The 20,714-nt window shown below is 49.0% G+C and overlaps 1 protein-coding gene across 2 annotated transcripts in view; it reads right to left on the minus strand.

The window, feature by feature from the left end:
• Positions 1-20,714, minus strand: part of PHF6 (PHD finger protein 6) — a 518,975-nt gene that overhangs the window by 77,688 nt on the left and 420,573 nt on the right. The window lies entirely within an intron of this gene.

A 20,714-nucleotide genomic window follows, 5' to 3' on the forward strand; every position in this document is an offset into this window, starting at 1 on the left:
AAAATATTGGGAGTAAACTCCTTTTCCCCTGTGACGTCTTGGCACCTTTTCTATAGCATTATGATAGAAGCTCATGATAAGACAGACACAAGCGATCGCAGTTCAAGGGTGTTTATTTAACTATGAATTCGGTATGCAGGTTGGACAAATGCCTAATCTAAACCTAATATGGGAGAAAGAGTCAACCATCAAATGAAAATTAAGGCAGTCATAGTGGGGTTGTGTCAAAATATAAAGGGCCTATACTAAGAAACCTATTGCAAAACCTCACAACTAATACAAAAAGGGATGTGGAATAGTTCAAGAAAAGAAAGAAGTGTTCTCAAATGATATGCGGTAGCCTGGGTCTTCCATCCCCACGTTTTGACCACGGGCTAAGATGGGAGCTTGAAGCACAGTACAGTCTCGAGCTTTCCAGTACAAGACAACCGTTCCAATGGTAGTTCTCTAGGCAGTCGATGGCCAAGTCTCGTTTCCTTGGAAAATCTCTTGCCTTCGGGGCCTGACTTGTTCAACTAATAAAAACACAAAAGTTCCTTTAACAAATTAAAGTTTGTTAGGGTGATAATGATTCTCCCCTGGGTCCCCCTCTTCTGGGCGCTCACCTTTTTCATATTGTATTCCAAAAACATATCAAAGTTCTTTTAATCAACTTTGGGTGAGAGCTTCACCCCTGGATCTCCCTCGGTCAGGCTCAGATCCCTCTTTACTTCATATTCACAATTGTCCAATATCGTTGGGAATTCACTTTCCTTTCTTTCACAGTGCTTGTAGATCAAGGTCTTTCGATTGTACGTGGACATTTCTTGAGCCTCTGTATGACCACTTTGACCTACTTCGCTGGCCCTCCTATGGCCTTCTGGTATCTATAGTTTCTCTCATAATGGGGCTCGACCAGAGTCTCTTGAGCCAGCACCCACGTGGTGCCCGTTTCCCTCTGCCGCTTTATCAACTTTGGTTCAAAACTTGCCACTTTCCGATTCTTACTGAACACAGCCCGGTCTTTATCGGTTCTCCCCTCGGCTCACCGGCTGTGATGAACCGCTTGGCCGTTGCCTCTCTAGAGTCAAGGCGGTACCACAGGCGCGGGAGCTTCCCTCGCTCTTGCTTATCGGCATAGGTTTGCCCTGTGTACCGTTGACTTCTCCGGCAGGAGACTTGTGCTATTGTTCACGGTCTTGGCCTCTCTTCCACAAAGGCTCTGCGGGTCTGGGACGGAAAAGGGCAAGGCCACTTCGCTCCTCGCCACCCTCTCGATGCCTGCCCCCTTTCTCCTTCTCTTGAACTGCTGTGTGGTAGCCGTCTCATCGGGCTGTCTGCCGTGCTCGCCGTGCTCGTTCTGCACTCTCTTGCTCCACCTTTTATCCCTGTGGGGAAAAGGAAGGGCCGTCAGGTGTGTGATTTGAGTGAATTGCCTGACCCTCGGGTTGGGCCATGTCAGGTACACAGGTATAACATTAGTCTGTTGTCCATTGTGTTGTGCGAAGGTTTTCGTGTTTGAAAAGAAAAGGGTTTAAGTGTCAGTGTATCCTAATGGATGTGATGAGGAAGAGGTGCTATTATAAGAAGGGCGTTGGTTGGTAGATTGAGAAGGACAAAATGGGTACGGTTTGTGAAACGGATGAGAGCAACCAGGACTGTGAACAGTAGGTGATGGTGGGAATTGTAATTGTTGGTCATTTTCGACTGGGAGTTCAGAAAGTGACAGAGGGACAGGATTGGTAGGGTTTGCATGGTAAACGGGAATAGTTGGGATTGTGAAATAAACAAAGGGGATTGTGAGAACTGTAGTATTTTACTTGATCCTGTTGGGAGTGCAGGAAACAATGATGACTAGAAGGGTGTAGAAAAGAAGGACCGGGAGCATGCAGGTTTGAAATCTTAGGGGTTGGGTTCTGTATGGAGGGGTCATTGGATTGAAATAGAAGAGATTTAATGGGAGGTGGTGAGGCAGATGTATTGTAGCCTATAAAGGCCTCAGATATTTCGCCCGCCTCTCCTCCTTCCTCTGCATAGTACAGCGTTTCACCTGGTGCATTCCCCTGAGCATAACCCAGGAGTGCCCTACCCAGGTGATACTCCCTCGCTCGTCCACTCCCAGGGTTGGGATCGGAGAGCACCAGCCCTCCCCTGGCCACCTGAATAAGAGATTCTCGAGGTCTATTTGGGATAATACCCCCAGGTTTCTTAACATTCTTTGCCAACATTTGCATTACCTCTTGCAACAGCACCTTTAGGTGTGTGGAGGCTTGGAGGATGTTGTGGGGACATGTACATTCTAATTGGTGTCAGTGGGCGACTACCTCCAGATCCCACTTGTCTGTAGTTATTTAGAGCCAGTGCCGGACGTAGTTGGACACATTTCCCCCCACCTGCGTTGGTTTTTATTTGTAGTCATGGTAGTTGCTTCCACCGTCTCCATCTTTGGGAGCTTGGGGCTTGCTTGCCCCTCTGTCGCTGTCTGAAGTCCTTTGACCTTTGATAGGACATCCTGTATACTTGGGAGTAGTATGGTCCTTTTGTGTATGTTCGACTCCCTCTTGTGGAGGTGAGAATCCAGCTCTTCCTGAGGCGCCCCTAAAGGGATGAAAAGTCTTTCTTCCCTGCAATGAGCGACTGAGCAGTGTCGGTATCTGTTTTTAATGCCTTGGGGGCATCGTCTGCCTTAGGCCCAAAAAGATCACCCCCTTCAAAGGGCATGTCGATTACCTTAGGTTGCCCATCTGGCCTGAAATCTGTGCAACAAAGCCAACCTTGACATCTCATTACCAGGCCGTTAACAATCCGTTTAAATCCTGTCTCGGCCAGGTCAGTCCACCTCTAAATTAATATTTTTTTTTTTTGTAAACTTATTTTTTTTATTTTTGTCGGCAGAGGTTCACAAGGCACAAACTTCAAGGCAACAAGCATATAGACCAGGCATAGCATAAAACATCATAATTATTACAGAGTATAGTTCCAACAGTGGTTACAGAGCATCACCAAATAAAGAAGGACACAACAGCGATCACGATGCATGGATGGAGACTGGAGACAAGCCAGATCCGGGCGTGTTCTCACTTTGGTTGGAGATACGTATTCAATTCGCTCCAGATGTTCCTGGGGCGAGAAATTGGGCGGGCAGCATAGTCAGGTATTCCTCCTCACAGTTCCGTGACCATGTGAGCATACCCAGCCATTTCTGAGAGGCCGGTGGGGAGGAGCACTTCCAGCTCTGGAGTATACATTTTTTGGCAATCATGCAACTTATATTCAAAAACTTTTTCAGGCGCTTAGTTTCGTCAGTCCTCCAGACCCCAAACAGAACTGCCAAAGGATCGGAATCAATTACAGTTTCAGTTACTGCACTTAGTGTGTGTAGAACACTGTCCCAAAAATCGGACAATTTGTTACAGGTCCAGAACATATGTAAGTGATCAGCATCCACTGCCTTGCAACGCAGGCAGAGGTGCACCTCAGAGCGAGCAAACCCCGATGTCCTGCGTGGATTGTAGTAAAGCCTATTAAGAAGCTTATATTGCATGGCACGAAAACGGAAGTTGAGGGAAACTTTGTGTGTGGCAGCACATATCCTCCCACAATTCATCAGGTATTTATAGGCCCAGTTCAGCCGACCATCCGTCGCACGCCCTGAGAGCTGGAGTGGGGATGATGTCTTGTAGGATTTGATACAGTGAAGAGACGACGTCCTGTGCATCGCCCGAGTTAGCGATATATGCTATTGCCGGGTTATCTGGGGGCTCATCAGGAAAGGAGGGCCACATGGTGCGGAACACGGCGCAAAGCCTATAGTATTGAAGAGTCTCTAGGGGGGGATCTGGTGTGCCCCGGTTTCCAAGTTTGGGGATCGATGAATTTGCCTTCGGGATAGAAGTCCGATAGCGCCCGATACCCCAGTGTCGGGCGAAAGCGGTATCCAGCGTGGGCTACAGGCCAGGGAAGGCCCATACAGGAAGCCATTTGTAATATGGGGAGGGCCCACTTGTCGAATATAGCAGACGTGACCAGGCATACAGAGTCGCAGCAATGGGGTCGATGGGGGAATCAAGTGCATAGTGTCGATGTAGTATTAAGGACATTAAGTTGGTACCAGCAGACGCAAGCCGATCCAGTTTGACATGTGGGCGCAGTGGGGAGCCAGGGTACCAATGAGTAGCATGCTGGGCCTGGGCCGCGATCCAGTATAGTGCTAGGTCCGGAGCAGCAATACCACCCAGTTTGTATGAAAGTGCCATGTCAGTCCACTTCTTGCACACTGCACCGAGGTGCCAAAGGAATTGTGCACAGAGTGTATGCAATTTAGTGAAATAAGCCCTCCCAGGCCATATGGGTATATTGCAAGAGGTGTATAAGAGCTTGGGGAGCAAGATCATTTTAATAAGAGATAGTCGGCGAGCAACGGACAACGGAAGAGTGCGCCATTGTGAAATTTTGGTCTCAACTGTTCGTGCTACAGCTGAGTAATTATCAGCAAGCAAGGTGGGTTTGGTGAGGGATATCTGCACCCCAAGGTATCTAACACCCTCAGGGGCCCAACGCAGGGGATACTCGGTGGTGGGCTGTAGGGTAGCTTTAGTGAGCGGGAAGATCTCAGATTTGGAATAATTAATCGTAAATCCGGAGTGGGTGCCGACGCGGTTGATGTCTCTCAGTATGGGATCTAGGTGAGTTATGGGATCTCTGACTTATAGTAGGACATCGTCAGCATATAGGGATATTACTTCAGGATCGCCAACCAGTCTTACTCCTTTACGCAAGTGATGTGCACGGACAAAGTCCGCCATTGGTTCTATCACCAAAGCGAAAAGGATCGGGGAGAAGGGGCAACCCTGTCTGGTGCCTCTGAATAGCGTGAACATCTCGGATGTTAGTGAGTTAACTCGTACCCGCGCAACAGGGGAAGCGTATAATAGTTTAATGAACCCTATCATGTTGGGGCCAATGCCCATTGTTTCGAGGACCAGCCACATGTATTTCCAAGAGACCATATCGAAGGCCTTCTGAGCGTCCAGCGTAACCGCTACGGCCTGGACGTCTTGATCTATACGGGACATGACATTGAACAGTCTCCTGATATTATGGGAGGTGGACCTGCCGGGAACAAAGCCTGCTTGGTCCTCTTGTACCAAGTGCGTCATAATAGGTAGAAAGCGATTAGCAATGATCTTAGCAAAGATCTTTGTGTCGAGGTTCATGAGGGAGAGAGGTCTATAGGACCCGCACTCGTCATCAGGTTTACCAGGGATGGCCGCTTCCCGCATGGAAGGGGGAAGAATAGCGGCTCGGAGTGCCTCATTCCAGACCTCCAACAGCCGGGGGGCCAGAATAGCTATGTGCTCTTGGTAGAAGAACGCAGTGAGGCCGTCAGGTCCTGGCGGCTTGCCTTTAGGTAAGTGAGATAGCCGATACTATCTCGTCCAGCGTAAACGGGGCATCCAACTGGTCCCGGGTCTGTGGGGAAATTTCCGTGGTGGGGATCTGGTCGAGGAGCTCTCGCATATGTTGTTCGGTGTGCTCTACGGGCTGGGAGAAAAGGGATCTATAGAACTCGGTAAATATATCCAGTATTCGTTGGTCCGCCCATTGAGCGTCACCATTTCGATCTTTGATGGAAGTGATCTGCGTTCGGCCCAATTCCCCCCTCACAAGTGTCGCAAGCGTTTTCCCGGGTCCGTCTCCCTCTCCATATTTCCTGGCGGCCTGCGGGCAGCTGAAGTAATGAAGTGTTAAATACCTGGAGCTCATCCGAAATTTGGGCAAGAGTGGTGGGGTCAGCACCGAAGGAGCAACATTGCTCCAATCTTTTCAGTTTGGCCTCAGATCGCCCAAGAGCGGCTCCAATTGCTCTCAACACCCCAGCCTCCCGGGAGATAGACATACCCCTAATGTAAGCCTTAAAGGCCTCCCATCTAACTGCGACGGACGTGTCCTGACGAGAGTTAAGTTCAAAGAACGACTCAATGTCAGCTACTATCTCAGACTTAAACACAATGTCTTTTAGGGATTCGACTTAAATCGCCAGGTGCAGAGTGTTGGAATGGGAATTCCCAGTCCTAAGGACAATATGATTGGAGCGTGATCCGAAAATGTGCGGGGCAAAATGCATGCATCTTCCACCCTACCCATGACCTCTCTAGAGACCAAGAACAAATCTATCCTGGACGAACTATCGTGTACACAAGAGTAATAGGTGTATTCCCGCTGCTGGGGGTGAAGTGTTCTCCAGGCGTTACAGATGTTGAGCGACTGCATGTGGCCATGCAGCCTGCGCGCCACTCCAGACAGAACTCTGGCTGCCGTGGCAGTTCTGTCCAGGACAGTGTCCAGAATTAGGTTCAGATTCCCCCCCCCCCCCCATATGATCTGCACCCCTACGAAGCCCAGCAGTATGGTAGTTACAGTGTCAAAGAATTCCGGAGAATCTACGCTGGGACAGTAAGTGTTAACCAGCAGATACTCTTTATTGACCAATGTGCAGTGTAGTATAATATAACGACCTTCAGGGTTGACGTAGCTTTTATGCAGCACAAACTTGATTGATTTGTGGATCAATCAGTGCAATCTGTTTATAATTTTAAACTGTATTAGGCGTAGTCCAGCGTTCAGGGAAACCCTCTTGGTAAGAGAACGCCCCTAGATTGTGTGAAATAGGAGGTAAAGAACCTGGCAGAACCCCATGACGGGGCAACAGCCCTCAGAATGAGTCCATTGGAATGTGTCTCTTGTAGAAGCAATATCTTGCAATTGTGTCCGTTAGCATAGGCCACGATCTTACGGGCATTAGTGTGGTTGCTCAGCCCCCGAATATTCCAGGACAAAATGACAGTAGCCATTTCAGAGGTAGGCATCTACACACACAGTACCCATATTTCAGTGAACATCCCAGCTCCAGTGATGGTATGAGCTCCCAGAGTTGGAACAGCAAGTGGGCATGTTGCCCTTCAGCATGCGCGCTGAGAAACCTTGGGTGCCTTTTTGAAAAACCACCCCTTTCCTACCCCCCACCCTCACCACTAACCATAGATCAGCAGTGTAAACATCGCCCACCCTTAACTGCGCACAGTTGGGCCGTCCCCAACCTGGCCCAACACGTACCAAAGGTTTGAAAAAAAACAGTGCAATCGCAATGGGGAGCGCTGTTGCCATGCGCTAGCACACTTGGAGCCTAATGGCTCTGTTGCAAAACGAACAGTGGTAGCGGACACATGACGCAGGCCCCGCCCATGGAGCAGGTAATCGGGGACTGCGCACGAGCCCCTGCGGTTCCGAAACAAACCAAGACAGTTTCGACAGTCAAATAGTGTACATCCCTATGCCCCATATATGGGGAGCAGGGCTTATCGTAGAGAGATTATAGACCTGCATTTCAACAACAGGAAGACAGAAATTAAGGTAGGACAACAAAACAATGCAAGACTAGCTCTGTGGAGTGCCTCAATAACACGTCTATAAGGATGTGCACATTAACGCTGTAGCTCGTAAGGACTGCAGGGACATGGGTCATCGCAGGCGCATAACATTACAGTGAACAGAGCAGCCTTACCAGTAACGCATTGCAGATTAAGTTAACAAGTTCAACAAATGTCTACAACCCGTGCCATTCGCAATCAATTATCGTCCACACCGCCGTCTCCAGCACCCTGAAGCGGTATTTGCATCTCAATGAATTTCACCGCCTCGTCGGGGACGGTGAAAAAGTACAGTTTGCCCTTATGGGTGAGTTTGAGCGGTGCAGGGAATAAGATGGCATATGGGACATTGCGTTCCCTGAGCATTTTCTTGACGCCGAGGAATTGACGTCTTTCCTGCTGCACTGCCACTGAAAAGTCTGGGAAGATTCTGATAGTGTGAGACTCCAATCGCAGCTCCCCCTTCTCCCGTGACAGGCGAAGGAGGAGGTCCCTGTCACGATAATTAAGAATCTTGGCTATAATGGGTCTGGGGCTATCGCCAGGTCTGGGTCGCGGGGAAAGGGCCCGGTGAGCCCGCTCCACCGTGAAATAAGGAGAGAGGTCCGGATCACCCAGCAAATCCTTGAGTAGTAGTTCGACTGCGTCCTCCATGCGCCCCTTCAGGGCAGTTTCAGGGACCCCAATGATGCGAAGGTTGTTTCTGCGGGAGCGGGACTCCAAGTCATCGCATTTTGCCTTAACGCTCTTCATGTCGCACGATAAGGTGGCCACAGTGTCCTGAAGTGCGTGTATCGCATCCTCATTTGTGGAGATCCAGTTTTCCGCTTCAGTAATTCTAGATCCAGCCTGATCTACATGGGTTTTGAGAGAGGCAATATTTGCATCAATGTCGTGGAGCTTCTCGTGAAAGGAGGCAAAGTTTTTAGCCATTGATTCCATCATGGCAGTGAGGTCTGGCGCCGCCACCCCCGGATTAGGGTCGTTGTCAAGTTATTCCTGTGGGGGCGACGTGTGGCCCACCTCCGGCCGAGGGACCGTCTTAGTAAATTTGTCCATGGCACCCACCCCCTTTAGCAGATCCTCTGGAACAACTCGACATGGCCGGAACCAGAGGGGGAGGTAATAAGATGAACGAGCTGCCACAGGCTCGACGAGAGCAGCCCGACGAGTTGAGAACCCCCCTTGGTCAGTCCAGCCAGTGAGTCAGGTATTGAGAAGGCCCCATGCGCGGGGAGTCTAAATATATAGCTCAGCCAAGTATGAATCCAGGTGGATCATCGCATTCCCTATTTCGGTTCCCTCGAGGAGCGGTGTCAAATCCGGGGAGGCTGCAGCTCCGGAGCAATGTATGGTAGGGCGGCAGAGGGAGATTCCAGCGAGAGAGGTACCCCCTATGGTCACGCGGCTGAAGTGTGGATGATAGGTCAATCCGCCGTAGAGTGGCCGTGTCCCGGTGTTCCAGGGAATGGACCAAGCAATGCACACGCCGCCAGCCAGTGTCAAGGGCGAGGCGGCCCGAGGACGGCCCTCAGCGAGACACAGCGGGACAAAGATCTCCAGCTCCGAAGGCCCGATTTCCCCCAAAATTCGATGTGCGGATAGTGCTCGTTAGCCGCAGTGCAGGGATTGTGGCAGGGACACAGGATCCAAAGTAGAACCGCAGATGTCAACGGATAAAAGGCGGCTAGGCACGGAGCTCTCACACTAGGCAGCCATTTTGCAGACTGCTCAGCAGCACCCCCCTAATATTTTTAACACTATTTTTTTTTATTAGTGGTCCAGAAGATACATAACACAGTTACAACTTTACCTTAGAGCTAGAAATAAACATGACAAAATAGAAGATCGGTACACATATCATACATCTCATCAAGGTGGTAAGTTTACATAGCTTCATCTTCGTCGGAGATCATATCACACAAAAACATTCTGAAGGGCCCCCAAATATCTTTAGGTCTGCTCGCCGATGGGCGGGTGAGGACAAACTGTTTTTCAGCCTCATTTACATATGTCAATTCCCGGAGGAACTGCTTTACAGTGGGTGGCGCAGCATTCTTCCATTGTTGTAGAATACATTTTTTGGCAACTGCGCACGAGACATTAAACAGCCTTCTGATTTTTTCAGAGCACTTGCCTATATCTCTGTATAAATATTTCTGTGGGGTCAATGCCGGGGGGGATTTGTGTAATTTCTTCCAAGGATATCCGCCACCTCCCTCCAGAAGCCAGCCACCATCGGACAACTCCAGTACATGTGGAACGAACCAGCCTGATCCGCCTTGCATTTGGGACATTTGCCTGGACTATCTGGAACAAACTTGGCTATTTTGGCCGGGGTGTTGTGCAATCTGTTTATAATTTTAAACTGTATTAGGCGTAGTCCAGCGTTCAGGGAAACCCTCTTGGTAAGGGAACAGTACCTGTCCCAGGTCCTGTCATCTATAGGGATTCGGAGATCATTTTCCCATTTATCTTTTGAGGGTGAGTGTGCCTGTATTACAGTGTACAGGCTGGACACCCCCAACCGGTCGCCAGCCGTTATCATCTGCACGCAGGGGTGCGTAGGGGGTTCATCGGGGAAAGACGCCCAGCACCCCTGGAAGGCCGATCTCATACGATAGTACTGCAGTGTCCCAAGTGGGCCCCTGCCAAACGCCCCCATGATCAGCTGAAGGGTCGCAAACTTCCCATCAATAAACTTATCTCCCAGTCTCATCTCTCCATTGGGATCCCAGGCCTCACGTATGCTGGCGGCATGTTAGGGTAACTCCAAAGGGAAACCTCGGGATTATAAGGGGCCAGTACTCCCAGTCTTTTAAATATAGCTTTCCATGCACCAATCGTACAGCTCACCGGGTTGAAGTCGCATGTGTCCCTGTAGTGTGCATCAAAGATTACGGACTGCATGTTCGTGGGGGAAGTGGTGAGCTCCTCTACCTCCACATGGGGGGGATCCTCGTCTCTGGAATACCAATATTTCGAGAATTGGGCCTGGGAAACATAATAATATAGTTCAAAGTTAAGTGCTGTTAAGCCGCCTGAGGAGCATGCTTCAGTCAGTTTTTCCCACCCTATTCTTGGAGTCTTCCAATTCCAAAGAAAGGTCGTCGCCATTGACCTAAGGTATTAAAGAAGGGTCTTCCCGGCCATATTGGGATGTTCACAAATAGGTATAATAACTTGGGCAGGACTATCATTTTAAGGACTGTTATCCTACCATGCAATGATATCGGCAGGCGGTCCCATAACAGCAATTTAGTCTTCAAGGCCTGTAGTGTGGCATCGTAATTGTCTGTGTACAGCGTGTGTTTACCACATGAGACAAGTATCCCCAGATATCGGATGGACTCCCCAGACCACATAGGGAGCCGGGGCAGCTGGCTGACGGTGTGAGGGGGAAAACCTCCGACTTGTCTCTGTTTATGGAGTACCCAGAGTGTGCGGTGAATTCTTGAATCCCCGCCATAATAGGTGCTAAGTTGTTTTCTGGTTCACGGATATATAAAAGCGTGTCGTCCGCGTATAGAGAGATTAGCTGAGTAGCCCCTTTAAGGTTGATGCCCCTGTTGGAGTGTCGCAGTCGGACTGCTATAGCCATTGGCTCTATTGTCAAGGCAAATAGTATGGGCGAGAATGGGCAGCCTTGCCTAATGCCCCTTTGCAATAGAAACAGATCCGAAATTGACTGGTTGGTCAATACCCGCGCCCCAGGTTCCGTGTAGAGTAGTTCCACGTATCTAATGAAGTTAGGGCCAACCCCAAATGCCTCCAGTACTGCCAGCAAGTAGGCCCACGACACAGAGTCGAAGGCCTTCTCCGCGTCTAATGATACGGCTACAGCGTTTTTGCCCGGGTCTATTTGGGCCATAATACCAAAGAGCCTACGAAGGTTAAGAGCCGTAGATCTAGTGGGGATAAACCCATTCTGGTCAGGCTGAACAAGTGTAGGAACTGCCGGTAGAAGCCTACTGGCCAGTACTTTGGCAAATATCTTAGCATCTGAGTTAATAAGAGATAGTGGCCTATATGACATGTCCTGGGGCGGGCGAACAGTTATCAGGGCCTCTCTAATGGACGGGGGCAGTAATTTACATTGGAGGGATTCCTCCCAAACCCGCAATAACAATGGAACAAGTTCCGCACTAAACTCCTTGTGAAACTCAGCACCCAGGCCGTCTAGCCCTGGAGCTTTATTGGATGCCAAGTCCTTAATCGCCTCAGAAAGCTCGTCAGTAGTGAGAGGTTGGTCCATTGCCAGGCGGGTCTCTTCAGGGAGTTTCGGCATTGTCAGCGTCTCCAAGTATGCCCTGATTTCCGTGATCGTCTTAGTGTCTCTATTGCTATACAGCTGTTGATAAAATTTAGCAAACTCAACATTGATCTCACTCTCATTCAGTAAAATCTCTCCGCCAGACGTTTGTATGCTAGTAATTTGATTAGGGTGCCTGTCCTGTTTCAGTAAATTAGGCAGTGTCCTTCCCGCTTTGTTACCCTCACCATATTTACGGGCTTGGACCGGGGCCGCCATGTACTGTACTTCCCTAGCAGCTAGTCTGCCAAATTCCTGGAGATGTTGCTGTATTCCAGCTATTATGGCCTTATCATGTGTACGAGCGTACTAGTCCTCCAGTTTCCCCAGTTCGTCCTCAGTTTGGGTCAGGTCAGCTCTAACCCCTTTCAGGAGACCCACGGATTTGGCTAGCAGCGTCCCCCTAGCCCAGACCTTAAAGGATTCCCATAACGTGGAACATCTATCAACTGAGCCCACGTTCATTTCGAGGAACTCCGCAATTTCGGTGTGTAGCCCTTCTACCACCCCAGGATCACTCAGCAACCCCCCGGGCATCCTCCATCTTCTGGGAGATCTAGGGCAGTTTTGAAATGTAACCTCAAGTGTTATCGGGGAGTGGTCAGACAGTGTACGGGGCAGTATCTCACAAGACTTTGTTACAACAAGCATAGCGGGGGAAACAAACCAATAATCAATTCTGGACTCAGAATCGTGAACCGAAGAGTAGTATGTGTAGGCCTTTCCTTTCGGATGCATCACTCGCCAGGCATCATCGAGGGAGAGCTGAGAAAGGACATGTCGCAAAGTAAGAACAGCCCTACTCGGTGCTCGAACGACCGTGCTGGATCTGTCCAGTCTAGGGTCCATAGCAATTTGAAGTCCCCACCCCAGACTATAGTAGGAATATCAATGGTAGGTAGCAATTGGTATATATTTGTATAAAAGGCGGGGTCATCAATGTTCGGGCCATATGTGTTAACCAGTAGCATCCGCTGTACTGCAATAGAGCCCCACACCAGAGTATACCTACCAAGGGGATCTAATTTATGGCCATCGGGCTAGAATCCCAGACTTGGATGTATGAGCGTGGCGACACCCCTGGACTGAGATGAGTAGTTTGTACAGAACCTGGATTTGCCCCAGCCGGGCAGTATGCACTCATTACTAGTATCAACAGTATGTGTTTTCTGTAGCATAACAATTTGAGCGCCATGCCTGACAATATAATTTCCAACCTTCTTAGTCTTCAACCGATTATTCAGTCCCCTTACATTCCATGACAATAGTTTAACGCTCAATGCGTGGTCTAAGTCTTACATAGAAATGTTCGAATGGCATCTCCAACCTCCTGGATGTATCTTTCAAATAACATGGATCGTGTCAGAATCTCAAAGACCACTTGTTTAAACAGTAACCTATAACCAATTCCCCCCGATGGCCCCCACAGGGCAAGGTGCCATAAGGTGGGGGGCCTTTCCCAATTCAACCCATGGGATATTATATTGACAGCAACCCAATCCAAACCTCCCACCCCCCTCATCGTCACCCCCAACTTGACGATGTCTGCCCCTCAACTTGTGGAATATTCCCGGGGTAGTCATGTTGCCTCACATGACTGCCATCCCCGGCTCCCAACCACCACCAAACACAGAAGATGGCCATCTTTTGTATCAGTTTACTAGGGACCTTGAAGTAAGGCCCATACCTGCTGCAACCAGATCAGTACAGTACGCACATCTTAGTCCGCCGGCCGGGGTCTATTGTTCGCCGCAGGTCGTTCCCCTCTTGGAGGGAGGGGTATAGAGGACTCAATATAAGATAGAGCTTCAGATGGGTTTTCAAAAAAGTGTGCCCTTCCTGCATGATGAATTCTCATTTTGGCCGTACGTGATCTGCCGCGCTCTAAGGAGTTTCTTAACCGGTTCATAAGAGCGTCTGCTTGCCTGGACAGAAGCGGAGAAATCTGGGTATATATGTATACGGTTTCCCTCATATTGCAATGTACCAGCCTCCCTTCCCAACCGCAGGATTGTATCCCTGTCTCTAATTCAGGAGGCGAGCAATTATTGTACGTGGCAGGGCTCCTGGTTTGGGTACCGTTGCTAGAGTACGATGCGCCCTCTCCACAAGGAAATGCTGAGAGAGCGATTCGGGCACGAATAAGGATTTGAAAAGTTCTTCCACATGTTTCTCCATTTGGCCCCTGCCGAAGGATTCCGCCACTCCGACCACGCGGACATTGTTCCTCCTTGACCTGGATTCGAGGTCCTCACATTTGCTCTGTAATTTGTTCTTCCTGTCTTTGATGTAGGATATTTCTCGACTGTGGTGGGCAATAGTATCTTCGTTCACACTTATCCTGTTCTCAGTCTCTGTGACACGTGCACCCTCGTCTATTCTGGCTCTCAAGGAGCCGATGGTGGCAACTATTTCATCCAGTTTAGTGTTCACTGCAAGGAATCCGTTCTGTACTAGTGCGGTCAATTTATCCTCTCTATCCATCCCATCTTGTTCGCCCTGAGCACCCTCATCCGGATGTGTGTCCACCGTCACAGCGTGGCTAGCTGTGTTGGTAAATGTGTCCATAATGCCCTTCTTCCTGCCAGCGGGGGTTTGGATGCCCTGTTTGACTTGCTTGGCTCCACCATGCTTACACCGAGTCGCGTGTGTATATTGGGATTGTCGCAGAAGCTCGGGAGGGTCTAAACCTCTGTCCGTGGGCGAGGGCCAGCCACACTCCCAGGCGCCACGGCCAGTATGGTAGCACCACAAGGTTTGACCAAGTTTGAAGGGCGTATAAAGAAAGGCCGCGTAGCAGCGGTATGGCGGCCGCGAGGCACCACTTCAATCAACAGAGCTGAGCTTGCCGAGCTGCCCGGTGTGTCCCAATCAGCTTCACAGAGTATTTGCAGGCCTAAAGAGGTGAGCAGGGATCAGGAAGACCACAGCCCTAAATTAGCAGGTCTCGATGAAATGTCTGCCGAGGGCATCCAGCGTATAGAAGTGCCTCATATGTTGAAACACGGCAAGGAGCCGTCAGGAGCCGCCTCCGCGGCAGGACTGGCACACCGCGTCCCCCTTGCCCCCCTCTCGCTGGCCGCTTACTTGGTTGTCCAGCTCGACTGCCTGCAGGTCTATGCGCGGGCGGGAGTTTCGATACTCCGCGATCAGGGGGAAGGAGGTGGTCGAGTATCAAGCAGGTCGGCGCCGAGGGCCATCCACAGAAGAGACGGGCACCTCCAACCGCCACCTCGTGAAGAGCGCGGGCCGGATAGCAGGGCCGGGCGAGAGCCGCCAGCATAGGCTCCGCCCACTCGCGGCCTGCAGCGCTCAGCAACCATGGCCGCGGTCTGTTAACAGCCAGATCTCAGCAGTTCAGTACCGCAGCGGGCTCAGATTTTCACAAGTTGTGAATGAGTTCACCGTCAACCGCTCCAGTAGGTTTTAGCCCTCTAGACGGCCTATGAGCGGATCTTCAAACACAGGATCTTGTGGTGATGAAGGAGCAACGGGTTTAGGCGGCCATTTTCTACGTGCGCAACAGCGCCCCCAACTCCCGCATCCCCTGTGGTGCTCTGATTCTCCAGACCCCCAGGCTGTAAAGGGGAAAATGTCCCCTTCAGTGCCTGGGGGCAGCCGTGATGACGTCACCAGGAAATGAAATGTACATGCGGAGGCCTTTTGGCTTCAGCATGTACATTTTGCAGCCACATTTTTCAGTGCCGATTGTGCAGTTTCTACCCGATTTGCTTCGGGAAGGGCTCATTGAAAGGGGAGACTACCCCGTTTCCAACAAGCCCTCCCACAATCCGATTGCTGTTCAAGGAAAATTATTTTGTTCTCCATACGTTTCTGTGGTTGGCTAATGAATAAACATTGTATTTTTCCAACTTTTTCTATTTGCTGTGCATTCAGTGCAAAACATTCTTCTGCGATCACCAAAAGCAAGATCTATTCGGATTCCCTTGGGTTTCTCCTTTTCAAAACTGCATGCAGGTCCCACCTTTCCTTGGTGGCTGTGATGCCAGAGCCCACAATGCATGCGCTTGCTGCAAGCCCAAATATGCTCTTCACTGAGCATTTCCATGCTGGCAGTTTAGCCCTTTCCCTTCGGCTCAGGCCAGTAGTCCAAAACATCCGAGGTACAATTTTTATCGGGACACCTGTGACGGCGTGATAAGGTAGGTTATTCTCTATCTGCTAAGCATTTCAACGTTTTCCCAGAAGCAAATCTCTCAAAACACAGTAATTTGTTCCACTTTTTTGCAATTGCTCTGCTATCTGGGTAGGAAATACTTGCGTCAACAATGCACGCTGGGTGTATTTGAATTCCCACGTGTGTCTTCTTTTCAAAAACGTATGTGGTTCCTTGTTTTCTTTTGTGGGAGTAATACCGAAGCCCTAAATGTATGGACGGCCCACAAGACCCAATACACACTTCACAGAGCGTTTGTCATAGCTGTGGTTTAGCCATTTCCTTTTAGGAGAGCACCTGTGGGAATGTGGAAGGTAGGACATTTGTGGTCTTCTCTTGGTTGTGAAAATGTTTCCTACATTTCCTACTGCGCTTTGTTACACAACCCTTTCATTTCCCAAATGTGCCCTACATTCAGTTGCTGCGTGCTTCTGTGACCTGCGCAAGTCACCTATCTTTCAAAAGGTCAGCCTGTGTTCTTTTCAAACAATGTATGCCTGGCATTTTTCACCAAATTGGTTTTTCATTATTTTCAAGTAGGTCTTTTCAGACAGTCAGCATACACATACTGTGTACGATGGCTTGGTTTTTGTCTTGTGGCATTTCTTGTTTTGTTAAGCATTATGAACAATGTGTGATTTCCTGACTAGAAGTGTGGTGGGAATATAGTGGTGCATGCTTTTCTGAATATTCATGGAAGCCATTATTAGGACAGTTTTTCCTGAAGTCCTAAGGACTTAGTAAAACCATTCAACTGAGACAGTACAAGACTCCACTCTTAGTATAAGGCTGTACCACCCGAGTTCACGGTAGAGTAGAAAGAGCAGCCAGGCTTATTTTAGGAGGGAGAGGGGGCTGTAGAATCAGTACAAATGAAATTGTAATACATATGGTCCAAAGAAACACAAACACTATGGGCCTCATCACGAGTTGGGCGGTATCCCGGCGGTATTCCCGCCAGGATACCGCCTGCGCTAATAGCGCTACCGCCAACCAGTCCAGCACTATTAGCGCCGGATCACAGGTTTGGCAGAATGGTAGTTACCCATTGGAATCAATGGGGAATTTTTGGAGCCATTACCACGCGTTAATAGCACCAAAAATCGGCTAATTCCCAGCGGATTTCCCCCCAGCTCGGAGCTGGGAGTAAATGCTGTCAAACCCGTGATTTGTTGGACCTTTAAATGTGGCGGTAATAGCGTTACTGCTGGATTTAGGGGTTACCGCCCAACTCGTGATGACCCTGCATGTATTGTAAAAATAAATGGTTTATTTAAATACAAGTAGGCCCAGATAAATCCTGCGGTAAATAAGTACTATCACATTATATATAACCACAATTATAAAAACACACCACTATGCTTTAAGGTGTATAAGCCAAAGCATATAATCTTATTTACAACAACTAACATGAGTTCTAGGGAAGTCAAAACCAATAGTTACTTTTAGATTACTTTCAGTAATACCAGGGAAGTAGACCCCATCAGTTGTACTGTGATCCTCAGCAAGAAATTGCATATTAAATATACTTTTCTGATGTAGTAAAATGCAGATTCTAGAACAGTATAAACCTACAACTCTGATTCAGGAGAACACAATTATTCTAGGGGAGTTGGACCGTGGGGTGTAATATTCAATTACAGTTGCTTTTCAGTTCACAGACTAAGGGAAGCAATAACTTACTTATTTTAGGATAACTGTTATGCTCAGGATAAGTAAAACCTATACAATTTTTACAGGAGCTATCAGTAACTTCAAGGCAGGTGTAAATTTAAGACTCTGTTTTGTGCCTGGGTTTTGCTTTCCCTCATCTATTTTAGCCAGTGTTACACTTTATGAATGACTCAGTAGGTAAAACCTAAGGCCAACTTATTCTGGACAGGCTAATAGCAAGTCAGGGGAGGCAAGACCCAGTTGGGAAACTTAGACACTAATTTTCTGAAAGAAGTAGTTAAGTGAAGCAAACAGCATTACTTTTGGCGAAGAGGCACAACCAATTCACAAGTGAGTAAAATAACCTTATCTACTTTTCAGAATGGCAGAACATTTCTAAGTTAAGTACTAACTTTTGTAACTGTTCACTCCCAGAGTTACAGTTACCAACCAATGCTTTTACAATACACTTATTCCCTTTTATAGGCAAAAGCCCATTCCTTTAGAAGTCTTTCCCCTATTCTTGGAGCATGAGTGTTCTCAGTGGCAGAAGGGGGTCACTTGGGTCTAGTGTCCAACAGGCAGTGTCAGGATAGGTTCTTAAATAGCAAAAATCAGAGTTCCTAAAGAAGACTGTTCAAACAGGTGAGTATTTTAGGGTCCAGGGGCTTCACAGAAGACACTCTAGGAGGATTCCAGCAGTGGGCCTGGATGAACTGGACAAGAGACCTCCCAGTCACAGTAAACACCCCAAAACTACATAGAAATCACAAGAGACGTAAGGTAAGTAAATACCAAAACCAACACAGAAGAAGATTTTGCAGCAGGAGGACTTCAGGATATGCAGCCAAAAACCCAGTCAGTGGATTCCTTGACGTGGTGACTGAAAACTGGACCTTGGAAGGGACGCAGCAGAGATCAACGGGGAAGGCTCCAGGCAAGGTTTTCCTCATGGCTGGATGCAGCTTGAAACACTTGTGTATAGGCGCGTTACAAATGCCATATCATATCATATCATAGCTCTGTGGATTTGGCGCCTTTTCAGGAGCACAGAAAAAGACAGAATATCGCTGGTCGGATTCTCGTTGTTTGCAAGGTCCAGCACTCTGGTGAGGGGACTTTTTGGAATGGAATCATGCCTCTGGAGATCCAGCAGGATGCCCACGAAGTTTCAGCGAGATTCGGAATTCGGAAGACTGTGCAGCGCACAATGGCTCGAGGTCCCAGGGTATTGGGGTATTGCAGCCCTGCAAGGTCGCAGCACGGCATGGGATGGTCCAAAATGCAGGTCTTCCTGACCTCTGGTCCAGGGTCGTTGTTTTCAGAGTCCCCAGGTCGACTGGAAGGAAGGGCTACAGCAAGTTACACGGCAGGCTCTCCGGTCACTGGAAATCATTTTAGCTGCAAATTCTTCAGCTTCCTCTTCGGTTTTCTTTCCAGTGGTTGACTACCTCTTTAGCTTCCAGGTTCAGACGTTTATGCGGAAAACCAGCCAATCAAATAGCCTTGCAACATTCAAACTTGGGGGCTGGCAATCCTTTCAGGACAGCCAGACTTCCAGTTACAACTGGAATCTCGCACTCAGGCTGGAAGACAAACGGCTGCAGAGTTTGACTCCTACTTCGCTTCCTGCCTTCACAGACACTCTGAAGCCTGGGAGTGGAGATCAAGGACTCCCGCCGTAGATAAAAGTAACACAAAGGAATTTCCGACCCTGGATGTCAGGGGAACAAACAAGAAAAGGACAAGGATCACTAAAATGGCAAAAAAAGAAGACCGGGCCAGGTTGGTAAAATGAGCACCCATGGGTGCATTTACTGGGGCTCTGCAAACAGCTGTAAAGGTGCACCGAATAAAAAGGCTCACTGCCACCAGCCATTAAAGGTAAGTTTGCCTTGTAACAATTGTTAAGGTTGTAGTGTGAAAGGGGATACATTGTATCTCCCCAGCAGTACACATAAAATGGGGTTTGCTGGTTTCACATAATAAAAGGTAGAAGGAATCCAAGGACCCTTTCTATCCTTGGGAACTGTAGTTCTCACAAGGTTATGTCAGCCTTAGTATGGAGTAAATGAGGCGACTAACTGGATAACGGTAAATTAGATTTGGGTTATCCTTGATCCTGTTGGTGCTGTCCACATGGGTGTTTGATTGCTCTCAAGGCTGTAGAGAGCTTTAACAGTACTTCAAAGGAAAAGTTCAAACACTGTTTGTCAGGCGCTCCAAAAAGTTACTCTCTTACCTGGTAACGTTCTTTCAATGGGATGGTCCGATGACGTATTCCATATCTATGACGGTAATCACCACAGCTGTGCTGCTTCGGGTAGTCTTTCGGCGTCTGCGTCCCCGACTTCCGCAACCACGCAAACCTGTGTATTATGGTGCTCGCCGCCCTGGACCGGCTGACGCAATCTGCCATGTCCAGACCCGACTGAACGGCCTCACACATGGCATCCTTGCCATCCTGTATCATAGCAAGAAAACCATCCCGGTCGTCCCCTTAGGGAATATGTTCAGCCGCTAAGAAAACAGTTCCACAGAGTGCGTGAAACGTGACAAGGCACATATAGAGTTGGCTGCCTGAAGAGCCATACTCGCTGAAGAAAACACTTTCTTCGACCACCCATCAAAATGCTTGTCGTCCCTATCAGGAGGGATGGTAGGATACACCGCCTGCTTTGCTGGGGCCGTAGCCGCCTGCACCACCAAACTCTCCGGAGTGGGGTGCGTGGTCAAGTAGCAGGGGTCGCTACTGGCTGGGCGGTATTTTCGCTGCAAAGACTTGCCCAATGCCGGGAGACTCTCCGGAGCAGTCCAAGCCGCCGCCACCCTCCTTTGCAGAGCCATATGGAACGGCAATACCGGGTCAGTTGGTGGACCTTGGTCCAGGATATCCATCAGGTCATCCTGCAGAAAATCCCCTGGTGGAGCAGACCACCCCAAGTACTCAGTGACCCTCGACATAAGGCGCCGGTACGAGGACTCGGCATGGGTGCCAGGCTCAGGCCTACAGAACTCCACCTCTGGAGAGGTATCCAGACCACTGGCATTGTGCATCGACTGACGCATGTCCTCCATCTGGCTATGTCCAGAGATAATCTCGTCCGGTACCGTATCAGGAACCATCCCATCTTCAGAACCCTCATCCACCTCAAAAATATAA

The sequence above is a fragment of the Ambystoma mexicanum genome, chromosome 5p (genome assembly GCF_040938575.1).
Source record: "Ambystoma mexicanum isolate Mex_15411 chromosome 5p, UKY_AmexF1_1, whole genome shotgun sequence".
Classification (NCBI taxonomy): Eukaryota; Metazoa; Chordata; class Amphibia; order Caudata; family Ambystomatidae; genus Ambystoma; species Ambystoma mexicanum.